We start from the raw sequence: 14,739 nt of genomic DNA, 5'->3' as shown, positions 1-14,739 counted from the left end.
AAAAAAAAACCCAAAACACAAAAAAAGCCATGGTTTTATTTTATCCTTAAAACATACGCTCAGTGCCTTTTTCTTTTGGATGTCTGCAACTTGCTTCTTTTTAAGGTCACAAGATCTTTAAGCAGTGATGTCCACTCTGTGGCAGCGCCGTTCATTATTTTGATCCTGTTGTGGGATTAGGTGATTCTGCACAGCCTCCCCACCTCTGGACTAATCAGGAATCCATGGCTGGGGCAGCACCATGGCTTTTGATGCTTTAGTTCGGAATTCCCAGAAAAAGTTTCTAAAATCAGAGCCGCAGTGTGGAGAAGAGGAGAAGGCACACTCCCTGAAACCAGAGGGTCTGGAGTTCACATCAGATGCTGACATACACTCAAACCCCAGATCTTCATCCATAAAATGGGAAGAATAATAAAATGGGAGTAATAATAACACTCCCTTCACAGACTTGCCCGAAGGTCATAGAGATAGGTATGTAAGGGATCTAGCCTGAAGAAGGCCCTCAATAAACAGCAGCTCTCACCGTCATTTCTTTCGTGTTCCTCATTCTCACGTCACAAAACTGACCCTCCCGCCACAGTCCTTTTTTACCAGGTAGCAGTGAAAACAATCGCGGTAACTACCACTTACTGAGCACTTATTTTGCCTCAGGAACTCTTCTGAGTGCTTTACATGTGTTAGTTCATTGAATCCTACAGCAGAGCTTTGAGGTTACATACGGTTACTTTACAGATAAGCAAGCAGAGGCACAGAGGGGTTAAACAACCTGTCTGAGGTCGCTCAGCATCTTAGCCCAGCTGGGATACAAACGCAGGCGGTAGGGCTCTGCCCTCTTGATCTTCGCACCAGAATCATTAAAACGTTCCCCAGGGTGAACACAAGACAACTGAGCCCTTCTCAGGGAGAAAGTGAGCGAATCCCTCCAGGTATGGATTTAGCGTCCTGGAGCCGAAGGGGTTATTCCCACGGAGACGCCAGTACCCCGGGCTCCTAGAGAGGCCCCATCGTGGGCGGGAGGAAGATGCATTTCCGGCCTGGGTCGGGAGGCCGGGAGTCCGACCGGCTGGCTCCAGGCTCGGGGCGCTCGGGCCCCGCTCGGCCCCCGCCTCCCTGCGGGGAGGAGGGGAAGGGTTCCCCCAAAGGCATCCCTGCCTCCTGAATTCCAGAAAGGGTGGACTGATTGCTGAGGAGGGGAGGGCCGGCCCGCGCAACCAGGGGCGCCCGGGGTGGGGGTGGGGTTGCCCCTGGGGTGCCCCCGGGGTGTCTCTGAACTTGGCCAGCCCGTGGCTTCTGGTCCTCGTCCCCCAGGCTGATCGGGGGAGGCCCGAGGCGGGCGGGCGTTTCTTCGGGAAGGACCTGCAGTTTGGTCCCCGGCCGAGGCCCCCTGCCTCCCTTCCCTGAGACCTCCAACCCTCCAGAGCCCGGGGAGAGAGCCCCCGCTCATTTCTCCCCCTCCCGAGAGCTGGCCTGTCCACCTCGTCCTTAATCTTCACCACCGCCGTGATCAGTGGGCGGCATCATCTCCATTTTACAGGTCACTTGCTTATAAAGTCAGTTTTATAAACGGTCTTATCTGACGCTCAGCCGGCCAGTAGGGGAGGTAGGACTGCCCTTGCTGGTTAGGCCCTTAGGCTCGTTCCCTCTTCCGTGTTGGGGTGATGTCTAGATCACAAGCTAACTTCTCCAACTCAGCAGGCCTAAACCAACCTGGCAGGCCTTTCTCTTTCTGTCAAGAGAGATGGTTCATTCTCAGAAAGGTTGGGACCTCTGTTATCTTTTCTCCTGCCCTCCCCTCCACTTTCCACATCCTTTCCTTACCATCTTTTTAGTCTTCCTCTTTTTCAGTCCAGTCTATCTTTCCAGTCCCACTGCCACCATCTTTTAACCTCATTGTCACAAACCTGTGTTACTGCAGTAATCTGCAGTCCTGACTACTTCCCCTGGTATTTCAAAGGCTTGCCACGCCACTCCGCCAGCCCCCAAATCCTTGTATTAAACCATCCCCCTGTTCAAAGAACCCTTGTAGTCTATAAAACTAAAGCTGTCTATAAGCTCAAGGTAAAACTCTAGCATGGCATTCAAGGCCATCTTTCTAACCTAATCTCTCTTAGTTCCTAAGGAGAGTTTACAGACTGGTAGCTACAACTGGAAAATCTGTTTCAACTGGCCAGTAGAGTTTCTTTTTAAAATTTGTCTTGACATTTTCTTTAAAATCAGGAGATTTCATTAAAAAAACAAACAGATTTCCAGCTTTCGATACATCAGCAGAGCTGGAGACAGCCTATGTTCTTGCATTCAGCAACTGGTTGAAGTGAGAAGTGGCTGTCCCTTTTCCATAGGGCTGTGTCCCCCAGTTCACCTTGGTCCCCTCCATTCCATAGTACGCCCTGTCTCTAAGCCTGAGGATCAGCGGTGTGCTTCCATTGACATCTCTCCTATAGTAGAGAAACAGGTTTTTTGTTCCTGCGTCTCTATTGAAAATGCACAAACAGAAGGTAGACCAAAAGGGATGCACATGTAGAGATGACAGAGGGAGGAAGTACCCAGCCTCCTTCACACATTTCCTTTTCTTTCATGGACCTTATAGCCATTAGAGGTTTCCACTCAGGCCCTACAGGAACCCTCACATACAGCTAGAATAATGGCCTCACAGCCTGTCAAATGAACCTGAAGACCGTATATTTGTATCATCTTCTCCAGTGAGTAAATTCTATTCAGCAAAGTCCACGGCTAGTTCTATTTTGTGAAACCTTCCCTGAGAACCAACTGTGCAACCAACTCCATCCATCTCATCAGCATTTCTGGAGGCCAGGCACTGAGTTAGATGGGTATGACCAATCCACCATCATTTCTCCCTCCTCTGGACTTCTGTGGCTGTGCCTAAATCAATGTCTTATACAATGTCTTGCACATGGTATGTGATCAATAAGTAATCATCAACTGGGTAAATGGCACAGTCACACACATCTTATTCCCCTAGTTAGATTGTAAGATCTTTGAGGGCGAGGTCCAAATTGTATCTATCTTTGCACCACCCTGGCAACTAGCCCAGCGCCTGACACATAGCAGTCACTCAGTAATGTCTGAGGAAAGATGTGCCATAGGAAGTGGCACAGATGAGCAATAGATACCGAGTTTCAGTCTGGTCCCATGGTTGGAAGCATCTCTCCCCACTCCCCCAAATCTTAGTGGTGCAGAAGAACAGAGAGGCAGCCCCAGAGAACAGAGAGCAGAGGCTTTACACAGTCCTGAAAGCCAGAAGCCCTTTACAGACCTCTCAACCTGAAGCGTCTGCTGAAAATTCAGCCGAAGCTACATCTAGGACCCAGCTGTGTCCATATGACCTTGTGCATGAAACCCAACCTGATTCTGATTCTGAATTCCAAGCTCCAGAATAACAACAGTGGTTAACATGTACTGAGGCACTCTCTGAGCCAAGCACTGCCAAGTACTTCCTACCCAGGGCCTCCTTCCAGCCTCACCAGCACAGAGGAGCCAATACTGTGAGTATGTCCTCTTTGCAGATGAGAAGGCTGAGGCTCCAGTGCCTGAGTAACCCTCCTAAGGCCACATAGTAACAGGCCGAGCCAGGAGTTCAAGTCCGCATGGGCTGATTGAAAGGCTCCCGCACTTAGCACTGTGCTCCTTCCAAACTTAGAGGCTGCAGTAGTACCATTGAACTGCACACTTAAAAATGGTTAAGATGGATTATAACATTAAAGATAAAGGGAAAGAAAACATCAAATATAAATATAATCTAATCATTTGAACCACAAACTCACAGCACAAGATGGAGTAAGTTGTGACAATAACAACTTAGAAGGGGAAGAGGATAGGGGTGAAATTGTCTTAGTCAAAGGAAATAAGAGGCCATCAGAAAATGGACTATTACATCTATGAGATTTTTTATTCAAACCTCATGGTAACCACTAAACAAATAATCAGAACAGACACACAAATTATAAGTAAAGAGAAAACTAAGAAAACCATCATAGAGAACTACCAAACTGAATTGGTAGTCTGAAATACACGGGATGAGAAACAAGGGAAAAGGAGAAGAACCAGAAGACAAGTGATAAAATGGCAGCATTAAGCCCTCGTATATCAGTAATCACTCTAAATGTAAATGGATTGAACTCTCCAATCAAAAGACACAGAGTGGTGGGATGGATTAAAAAACAAGACCCAACAATATGCTGCCTCCACGAAACACATCTCAGTTAAAGACAAACTCAGGCTCAGAGTGAAGGGATGGAAGATGATACTCCAAGCTAACAGCAAACAAAAGAAAGCAGGTGTTGCCATACTTACATCAGACAAAGTAGACCTCAAGATAAAAAAGGCAATGAGAGACAAAGAGGGGCAGTATATAATGATAAAAGGGACACTTCACCAAGAAGACAGAACACTTATAAATATATATACACCCCACACAGGAAAACCAAAGTACACAAAGCAACTATTAACAAACCTAAAAGGAGATATTAACAACAACACAATAACAGTAGGGGACCTTAACACCCCACTTATATTAATGGATAGATCATCCAGACAGAAAGTCAACAAGGAAATAGTGGATTTAAGTGAAAAACTAGACCAGATGGACTTAATAGATATATGTAGAACACTCCATCCAAAAACAGCAGAATACACATTCTTCTCAAGTGCACATGGGACATTCTCAAGGACAGACCACACACTGGGGAACCAGGCAAGCCTCAATAAATTTAAGAAGACTGAAATCACATCAAGCATCTTTTCTGACTATAATGCTATGAAACTAGAAATCAACTACAATAAAAAAGCTGGGAAAATGACAAATATGTGGAGACTAAACAACATGCTACTGAACAACCAATGGATCATTGAAGAAATTAAAGGAGAAATAAAAAAACATCTGGAGACAAATGAAAATGAAAATACACCATACCAACTCATATGGGATGCAGCAGAAGTGGTCTTAAGGGGGAAATTCATAGCAATACAGGCCCACCTTAACAAATAAGAAAAATCTCAAATAAGCAATCTTAAACTACACCTAACAGAATTAGAGAAAGAAGAACAAACAAAGCCCAAAGTCAGAAGGAGGGAAATAATAAAAATTAGAGCAGAAATAAATGAAATTGAAATAACCAAAAACAGTAGAAAGGATCAATGAAACAAAGAACTGGTTCTTTGAGAAGACAAACAAAATTGACAAACTTACATAGCTCAACTCACTAAGAAAAAAAGAGAGAAGACTCAAATAAGTAAAATTAGAAAGGAAAGAGGAGAAATTACAATGGATGCCACAGAAATACAAAGAGAATACTATGAAAAACTATATGCCAACAAATTGGACAATCTAAAAGAAATGGATAATTTCTTAGACTCATACAACCTCCCAAAACCGAATGAAGAAGAAAGAGAATCTGAATAGACCAATCACAAGTACACAGATTGAAACAGTAATCAAAAACCTCCCCAAAAATAAAGTCCAGGACCAGATGGCTTCTCTGGAGAATTCTACCAAACATTCAAAGAAGATTTAATGCCTATCCTTCTCAAACTATTATAAAAAATTGAGGAAGATGGAACACTTCCTAACACATTCTATGAGGGCAACATCACCCTGATACCAAAGCCAGACAAAGAAAGAAAATTACAGGCCAATATCGCTGATGAACATAGATGCAAAAATGCTCAACAAAATATTGGCAAACCGAATATCATAAAATATTAAAAAGATCATACACCATGATCAAGTGGGATTTATACTAGGGACAGAGGGATGGTTCAATATCCGCAAATCAATCAGTGTGATACATCACATTAACAAAAGGAGGAACACAAACCACATGATCATCTCAATAGATGCAGTGAAAGCATCTGACAATCTAACATCCATTTACAATAAAAACTCTCAATAAAATAGGTATAGAAGCGGGGCTGGCCCCATGGCCAAGTGGTTAAGTTCATGCGCTCTGCTTCAGCGGCCCAGGGTTTCACCGGTTCGAATCCTGGGCGTGGACATGGCATTGCTCATCAGGCCATGCTGAGGTGGTGTCCCACATGCCACGACTGGAAGGACCCACAACTAAAAATACGCAACTATGTACCAGGGGACTTTGGGGAGAAAAAGGAAAAATAAAATCTTTAAAAGAAAAAAAAAAGGTATAGAAGGAAAGTACCTCAACATAATAAAGGCCATATATGACAAACCCACAGCCAACATCATACTCAATGGGGAAAAACTGAAAGCCATCCCTCTGAGAACAGGAATAAGACAAGAATGCCCACTCTTCTCACTCTTATTCAACATAGTACTGGAGGTTTGAGCCAGAGCAATTAGGCAAGAGAAAGAAATAAAAGGAATCCAAATAGGGAGTGAGGAAGTGAAACTCTTGCTGTTTGCAGATGACATGATACTATGTATAGAAAACCCTAAGGAATCCATCAGAAAACTATTAGAAATAATCAACAACTACAGCAAAGTTGCAGGGTACACAATCAACTTTCAAAAACCAGTTGCATTTCTATACTCTAATAATGAACTAACAGAAAGAGAACTCAAGAATACAATACCATTTACAATCACGACAAAAAGAATAAAATATCTAGGAATAAATTTAACCAAGGAGGTGAAAGACCAATGAAAACTATAAGACAGTATTGAAAGAAATCAATGATGACATAAAGAAATGGAAAGATATTCCATGTACATTGATTGGAAGAATAAATATAATTAAAATGTCCACACGACCTAAAGCAATCTACAGGTTCAATGCAATCCCAATCAGAATCCCAATGACATTCTTCATGGAAATAGAACAAAGAATTCTAAAGTTCACAGGGGGCAACAAAAGACCCTGAATAGCAAATGCAATCCTGAGAAAAAAGAACAAAGCTGGAGGCATCACAACCCCTGACTTCAACATGTACTACAAAGCCATAGTAATCAAAACAGCAGGATACTGGTACAAAAACAGACACACAGATCAATGGAACAGAACTGAAAGCCCAGAAGTAAAGCCACACATCTACGGACAGCTAAAGGACATAGGAGCTAAGAACATACAGTGGAGAAAGGAAAGTCTCTTCAATAAATGGTGTTGGGAAAACTGGACAGCCACATGCAAAAGAATAAAAGTAGACCATTATCTTTCCCCATGCACAAAAATAGACTCAAAATGGACAAAGACTTGAATGTAAGACCTGAAACCATAAAACTTCTGGAAGAGAATATAGGCGGTACACTCTTTGACATCAGACTTAAAAGGATCTTTTTGAACACCATGTCTACTTAGACAAGGGAAACAAAAGAAAAAATAAACAAGTGGGACTTCATCAGACTTAAGAGCTTCTGGAAGGCAAAGGAAACCAGGAACAAAATGAAAAGACGACTCACCAACTGGGAGAAAATATCTGCAAATCATATATCTGACAATGGGTTAATCTCCACAATATATAAAGAACTCACACAACTCAACAAAAAAAAAACCAAACAACCCGATAAAAAAATGGGCAGAGGATATGAACAGATATTCTTCCAAAGAAGATATACAGATGGCCAAGAGGCACATGAAAAGATGTTCAGCATCACTAATCATCAGGGGAATACACATCAAAATTACACTAAGATATCACCTCACCCCTGTTAGAATGGCTATAATCACCAAGACAAAAAATAACAAATGTTGGAGAGGGTGTGGAGAAAAAGAAACCCTCATACACTGCTGGTGGGAATGCAAACTGGTGCAGCCACTATAGAAAACAGTATGGAGATTTCTCAAAAAATTAAAAGTAGAAATACCATATGACCTACCTATTCCACTACTGGATATTTATCCAAAGAACTTGAAATAACAATTCAAAGAGACTCATGCACCCCTCTGTTCACTGCAGCATTATTCACAATAGGCAAGATGTGGAAGCAACCCAAGTGCCCATCAACTGATGACTGGATAAAGAAGATGTACACGGGTATATATATACATACACACACACAATGGACTCAGCCATAAGAAAAGACAAAATCGTCTCATTTACAACCACATGGATGGACCTTGAGGGTATAATGTTAAGTGAAATAAGCCAGACAGAGAAAGACGAACACTGTATGATTTCACTCATATGTGGAAGATAAAATAACACACACACAAAGAGAACAGTTAAGTCGTTACCAGAGGGGAAGTGGGTTAGGAGGTGGGCACAAGGGCCTGAAGGGGCACATATATATGGTGACTGACAAAAAATAATGTACGACTGAAAGTTCACAAGGTTATAAACTATTGCGACCTCAATAAAATTAAAAAGACAATGCTTACGATGGTAAACTTTGTGTTATGTGTATTTTAACTCAATTTTAAAAAAGCAAACAAAAAAAAATCTAAGGCTGAAGAGGGACATTGGGCAGGACCCTGGGGGGCACTCAGCTGTCAGCTTATTCGGGTTCTGGGTTATATGCCAAGTAGTGAACCTAAAGTAAATGCCAATCCATAACTCCTCGTCACTAATTTTTTCTCACATCCTTCTTTAACTACCTACCTAAGGAATTAAAACATATATCTTCAGAACCAATAAACTCTTTAAAAGTCCAAAGAGAAAACTTCAGATTTTTTTTTTTAAGTCAAACTGACAGTGTGGCTTCAAACTCTTGAGTAACAAACTTGTATTCACAGGAGGAAATCACAAGAGGGAGAAGTAGCTTCCCCACATCAGGGCAGAGAGGGGAAGCAATAATTAATTGCACCTACTGTGTGCCAGGAACTGACAGCTGCTGTCATATTTTATCTTACTGAATCCTTCAAATATGAAAGTATTATCATCCTATTGTGCAGAAGAGGGAAGTGAAGCTTTAAAATGTTATGTAATTTTGCAAAAGTTAAACTGATACTGAGAGCTAGAGCTTGGATCAGAAACCAGTCCTGGTCATCAAAAAGGCGTCTGGAGTTCATCCTCCCTTCCGTGTCTCTCTGGAATGGTCCAGTTAACTTCTGAGCTATGAATCCATCACCCTAGTCCCTCACTGCCCAAATGTCATTCTAGACTTCTCTCTTCTTGTACTCCAGAGGTTTTTAAAAATGACTTGTAGGAGAAAAAAAGGCCTCTTTTTCTCCCTTGCCTCCTAGCTATGTATCTGTCAGGTTTACAAAACAGTCTTTTCAAACTTTCCCTCTGTATTACAAAAGTACCCAGCACATAATATGTCCATTCATTCATTCAATAAATACTTATTGATGGCTTACTCTGGGTTCTTCTAGACACTGTAGATACAGTTGTGAACAAAACAGATAAGACCTAAAACAGGGGCTGGCCCCGTGGCTGAGTGGTGAAGTGCACGCGCTCCGCTTTGGTGATCCAGGGTTTCACCGGTTCGGATCCTGGGCGCAGACATGTCACCGCTCATCAGGCCACGCTGAGGCGGCGTCCCACATGGCACAACCAGAAGGACCCACAACTAAAATATACAACTATGTACTGGTGGGGCTTTGGGGAGGAGAAGAAGAAGAAGAAGAAGAAGAAGAAAGAAGAAGATGGGCAACAGATGTTAGCGCAGGTGCCAATCTTTAAAGAAAAAAAAAAAAAATTCCTGCCCTTACAGAGGTTAAAGTCTAAGGAAGGTAGATGAACAAAATAACAAGAAAAAATAAAGCAGGAAAGGGGGCCAGGAAGTCTTGGGTCAGGGAAGGTGCTGAAGTTTTGGACAACAAGGCCAGGGGAGACTTCTCTGAGAAGGCGAACCTTTAGTAAAGTCTTAAAGGAAGGAGATGTGTAACAGCCAAGTGCGTGATGCTCCCTCCGAGAGCTCCACCAGGACGAAGACAGCACAGACCATGAGGAAAGCTACTCAAACACCATCTGCCATCCCTGAAGTAGTCCAGGAGGGAAAAAAATCTCCAAGAGTTGAAGTTGGTTTTGTTCTTCCTGATTTTCCCCTAGCCAGTTTCTCACTTCTCCAATCTCCCACCAGACTCACCTCTATTCTGCCATGATTATCTTTTCCTTCTTTATCCCAATTCCATCCAGGGTAGCCAAGAAACGAGGTGGCAGCTGAGGCAGGTGAGCAGGGGAACTAGCATGCTTCCTTCAATTACATGGAGCTGGGCAAAGTGTAAAGCGGCGGCCAGAGCAGGAGGTGGGCAACCTTGGGGGTGACACACTTGGGGATTCAGGGAGCGTCTGCAGGGGCAGATGGCCAGAACAGCTGCCCAGATCTCCTAAGAGTGAGAGGATGTAAACACACAGAACCTAGGGAAGAAACAAAGGCATGTGTTGATTTGTTTTTGCTTTTGGGTATGATTCTTTTGTTGTGAAGCTTTGTTGAGATAAAATTCACATACCATAAACTCCACTTAAAGTGTACGAGTCTATGCTTTTTAGTCTGGTCACAGAGTTGTGCAACCATCACCATAATTTTAGAACATTTTCATCACCCCCAGAATAAACTTCGTATCTATTAGGAGTCACTTCTTGTTTCCCCTCAATGACCACCCCCCCCCCCCCCCGCCCGCCCCTCCGGCAACCACTAATGGACTTTCTGTCTCAGTAACAGGATTTACTTGGTCTGGACATTTCATACAAGTGGCACATTTTGGTTTTGGCTTTATTTGTCTTTTTTCCCCCCTTTGTTTGGAAGGTGGGTCAGTGACTAATGAAGAATGTTATGAAGAAGTTTAGAAGCTCTTCTGGAGAGGTGAGGGTGAGAGAAAGGGAAAGCAGAAGAGCGAATAACTGGCTTCTGTTTTATTTTTTATTGCTCTATTTCTGGTTTGTAAGTTACCCCAAATGTTGGCAGGATAGAAATACTAAGTAAAGGAAAGTGGGAAGTGCTACAAATTAAAACTGTCTGCCTTTATTTCTGTGGACAATTTTTAAAATCTGTTTTTATATGTTTATGCCTTCTGTTTGCCAACACTCTGTGAGGGACTGATCATGGAGTCAAGTCAGAAAATGTGGTTCCTCCTCCTACTAGCAGCCTGACTCAGCTGCTTTCAAAGTTTTCTCTTCTGTAAAATGAGGGAGTTAAAGTGTAGAGGATTATTCCACCCTCCCCTGCAGGAGCATCTCCTGAGCTGCAAGCAATCAGCCTTTCCAGCATCTGTTGAGAGTCTCTATTTTATTTTTAGGTGCCATTCTAGACTTTTCCCTCTTTTCCTGGAACTTCTGGATACCGAAAGTGAAGGAGGATGAGCAGATAGCCATGTGAATTGCTTACAATTTGTATAACATGACAAAGATTTACTAAGAATCTTTACACGTTATCAAGGCTGTTTCATAGGTAAGAAGAACTAGAAGGGACCTTAGAAGACATCTAGTTCAAGCCCTTCACACTGAGATGAGGAAATAAGTTTAGAAATAGGATATGACTTGTCCAAGGCCACAAAGCAAGTGAGTGCCAGAGCCAGGGCCCGTTCTGGGCTTCCCGATTCTTAATTTATTTACACTTGAGGAAGCCAAAGCCAAGAGAAGCCCAGGACTTCCATAAAGAAGAGGGCCTGTAAGACGGGGCAGGCTCCTTGGAGATCATCTTTTGAGTCTAGTTCCTCTTTTAACACGGATTAGCCGAGGGGCCGGACCTGAGCCAAGATTTCTCGGAATTTACCGGACCTGGACGCAGACCTCCGGGCTTGCACTGCAGCCTGAAGAATAACAGGGGAACATGTGATCGCAGGGATCCCCGGGAACAGAGGCACTTCTTGCGCCGGTCCGGGGCTATTACGCGGGCGGGGCTGAGGTGTCCCGGCCTTGGGGGTTCTCCTCCCCATGCTGGAGCCTCCAGGTTCTCAGAACCCGGCCAGGGGCAGTCAACTGCTAGGGGCGCCACGCGAGCCCGGGTTGGGGGCGTGGCCCGACAACGGCGAGCCAATCCCAGGCCGCGCCCTGTGTCGGGGCGGGATGTCTGCTCCCGCACCCCGCCCACTTTCCTCTTGGGCCAGGCAAAGCTGCGGGGTGACCTAGGCAACCGCCCTAGCGTAAGGCGCACCTGCTAAATTTGCTGCGTCCCACGCCTCTTGGCGCAACCGTATGGAAAGTGAAGTCCTTTTTTTTCTTAACTTTTTAAATTTTAGCTGATTTTTTAAAAATTTGAGTTCATAATAGTTTACATCATTGTGAAATTTCAGTTGTACGTTATTTCTTGTCTGTCACCACATAGGTGCTCCCCTTCACCCCCTGTGCCCACCCCCACCCCCCTTCCCCCGGTAACCACTGAACTGTTTTCTTTGTCCATGTGGTTGTTTATATTCCACATATGAGTGAAATCGTCTGGTGTTTGTCTTTCTCAGTCTGGCTTATTTCGCTTAGCATAATTCCCTCCAGGTCTTTCCATGTTGTGGCAAATGGGATGAATTTGTCTTGTTTTCTGGCTGAGTAGTATTCCATTCTCTATATATACCACATCTTCTTTATCCAATCATCAGTCGATGGGCACTTGGATAGTTTCGTGTCTTGGCTATTGTGAACAGTGCTGCAATGAACATAGGGGTGCATATGTTACTTTGGATTGTTGATTTCAAGTTGTTTGGGTAGATATCCAGTAGTGGGATAGCTGGGTTATATGGTAGTTCTATTTTTAGTTTTTTGAGGAATCTCCACACTGTTTTCCATAGTGGCTGCACAAGTTTGCATTCCCATCAGCAGTGTATGAGGGTTCCCTTCTCTCCACACGTTCTCCAACATTTATTATTTTTAGTCTTAGTGATAATAGCCATTTTAACAGATGTAAGGTGGTATTTTAGTGTAGTTTTGATTTGCATTTCCCTGATGATTAGTGATGTTGGACATCTTTTCATGTGTTTATTGGCCATCTGTATATCTTCTTTGGAAAACTGTTCATATCCTCTGCCCATTTTTGGATCAGGCTATTTTTGTTGTTGTTGCTCAGTTGTGTGAGTTCCTAATACATTATGGAGATTAACCCCTTATCGGATGTTGCAAAAATTTTCTCTCAGTTGGTGAGTTGTCTTTCGGTTTTGATTCTAGTTTCTTTTGCCTTGCAGAAGCTCATTAGTCTGATGAACGCCCACTTGTTTATTTTTTCTTCTGTTTCCCTTGTCTGAGAAGAGATGGTATTCAAAAAGATCCTTTTAAGTTCGATGTCAAAGAGTGTACTACCTATATTATCTTGCAGGAGTTTTATGTTTCAGGACTTATCTTCAAGTCTTTGATCCATTTTGAGTTTATTTTTGTGTATGGCATGAGATAATGGTCTACTTTCATTCTTTTGCATGTGGCTGTCCAGTTTTCCCAACACCATTTACTGAAGAGACTGTCTTTTCTCCAGTTGTATGTTCTTGGCACCTTTGTCGAAGATTAGCTGTCCATAGATGTGCAGTTTTATTTCTGGGCTTTCAGTTCTGGTCCGTTGATCTGTGTGCCTGTTTTTGTACCAGTACCATGCCATTTTGATCACTATGGCTTTGTAGTACATTTTGAAGTCAGGGATTGTGATGCTTCCAGCTTTGTTCTTTTTTCTCAGTGTTGCTTTAGCAATTTGGGGTCTTTGCTTGCCTCATATGAGTTTTAGGATTCTTTGCTCTATTTCTGTGAAGAATGTCATTGGGATTCTGATTGGAATTGCATTGAATCTGTAGATTGCTTTGGGTAGTATGGACATTTTAACCACGTTTATTCTTCCAATCCATGTACATGGAATCTCTTTCCATCTCTTTATGTCATTATCTATTTCTTTCAATAATGTCTTATAGTTTTCATTGTATAAGTCCTTCACCTCCTTAGTTAAATTTATTCCCAGGTACTTTATTGGTTTTTTTTTGTGATTGTAAATGGAATTGTATTCTTGAGTTCTCTTTCTGTTAGTTCATTATTAGAGTATAGAAAAGCAACTGATTTTTGTAAGTTGATTTTGTGTCCTGCAACTTTGCTGTAGTTGTTAATTATTTCTAATAGTTTTCCGATAGATTCTTTAGGGTTTTCTATATATAAGATCATGTCATCTGCAAACAGTGAGAGTTTCACTTCTTCACTCCCTATTTGGATTCCTCTTATTCCTTTCTCTTGCCTAATTGCTCTGGCCAAAACCTCCAGTACTATGTTGAATAAGAGTGGTGGTAGGAGCAAGCCTGGTGGCGCAGCAGTTAAGTTTGCATGTTGCAGCCTGGGGTTCCCTGGTGCAGACATGGCACCGCTTGGCAAGCCATGCTGTGGTAGGTGTCCCACATATAAAGTAAAGGAAGATGGGCACAGATGTTAGCTTAGGGCCAGTCTTCCTCAGCAAAAAGAGGAAGATTGGCACAGATGTTAGCTCAGGGACAATCTTCCTCAAGCAAAAAGAGGAAGATTGGCAACAGATGTTAGCTCAGGACCAATCTTCCTCACCAGCAAAAAAACCCCACCAAACTTCTTTTTTTTTTTTTTAACAGTTTTATTATTATTATTATTATTATTTTATTTTGAGGAAGATTAGCCCTGAGCTAACTGCTGCCAATCCTCCTCTTTTTGCTGAGGAAGACTGGCCCTGAGCTAACATCCGTGCCCATCTTCCTCTACTTTATATGTGGAATGTCTACCACAGCATGGCTTGCCAAGCAGTGCCATGTCCGCACCCGGGATCCAAACCTGCGAACCCCAGGCCACCGAGAAGTGGAACGTGCAAACTTAACCGCTGCACCACCGGGCCGGCCCCTTGGCTGTAGATTTTTATACATGTCTTTTATCAGATGAGGAAGTTCCATTCTATTGAGCTTTTAATTTCAGTTATTGTATTTTTAATTTCTAAAAGTTCTCTTTGGTTATTTT

General features: G+C 42.8%; 1 protein-coding gene across 1 annotated transcript in view; it reads right to left on the bottom strand.

Annotated features, from left to right (window-relative positions):
• The window catches only part of ZNF629 (zinc finger protein 629), a 30,622-nt gene extending 20,392 nt beyond the window's left edge, over nt 1-10,230 (bottom strand). The window contains exon 1 of the mRNA XM_044746360.2: nt 9,959-10,230. The gene's annotated coding sequence lies outside the window, so the exon portion shown is untranslated. The remainder of the gene's footprint in view (nt 1-9,958) is intronic.
• Between the last annotated feature and the right edge of the window lie 4,509 nt (nt 10,231-14,739).

The sequence above is a fragment of the Equus asinus genome, chromosome 14 (genome assembly GCF_041296235.1).
Source record: "Equus asinus isolate D_3611 breed Donkey chromosome 14, EquAss-T2T_v2, whole genome shotgun sequence".
Classification (NCBI taxonomy): Eukaryota; Metazoa; Chordata; class Mammalia; order Perissodactyla; family Equidae; genus Equus; species Equus asinus.
The sequence above is the reverse complement of the archived record's forward strand: the minus strand, read 5'-3'. Positions and strand labels throughout refer to the sequence as shown.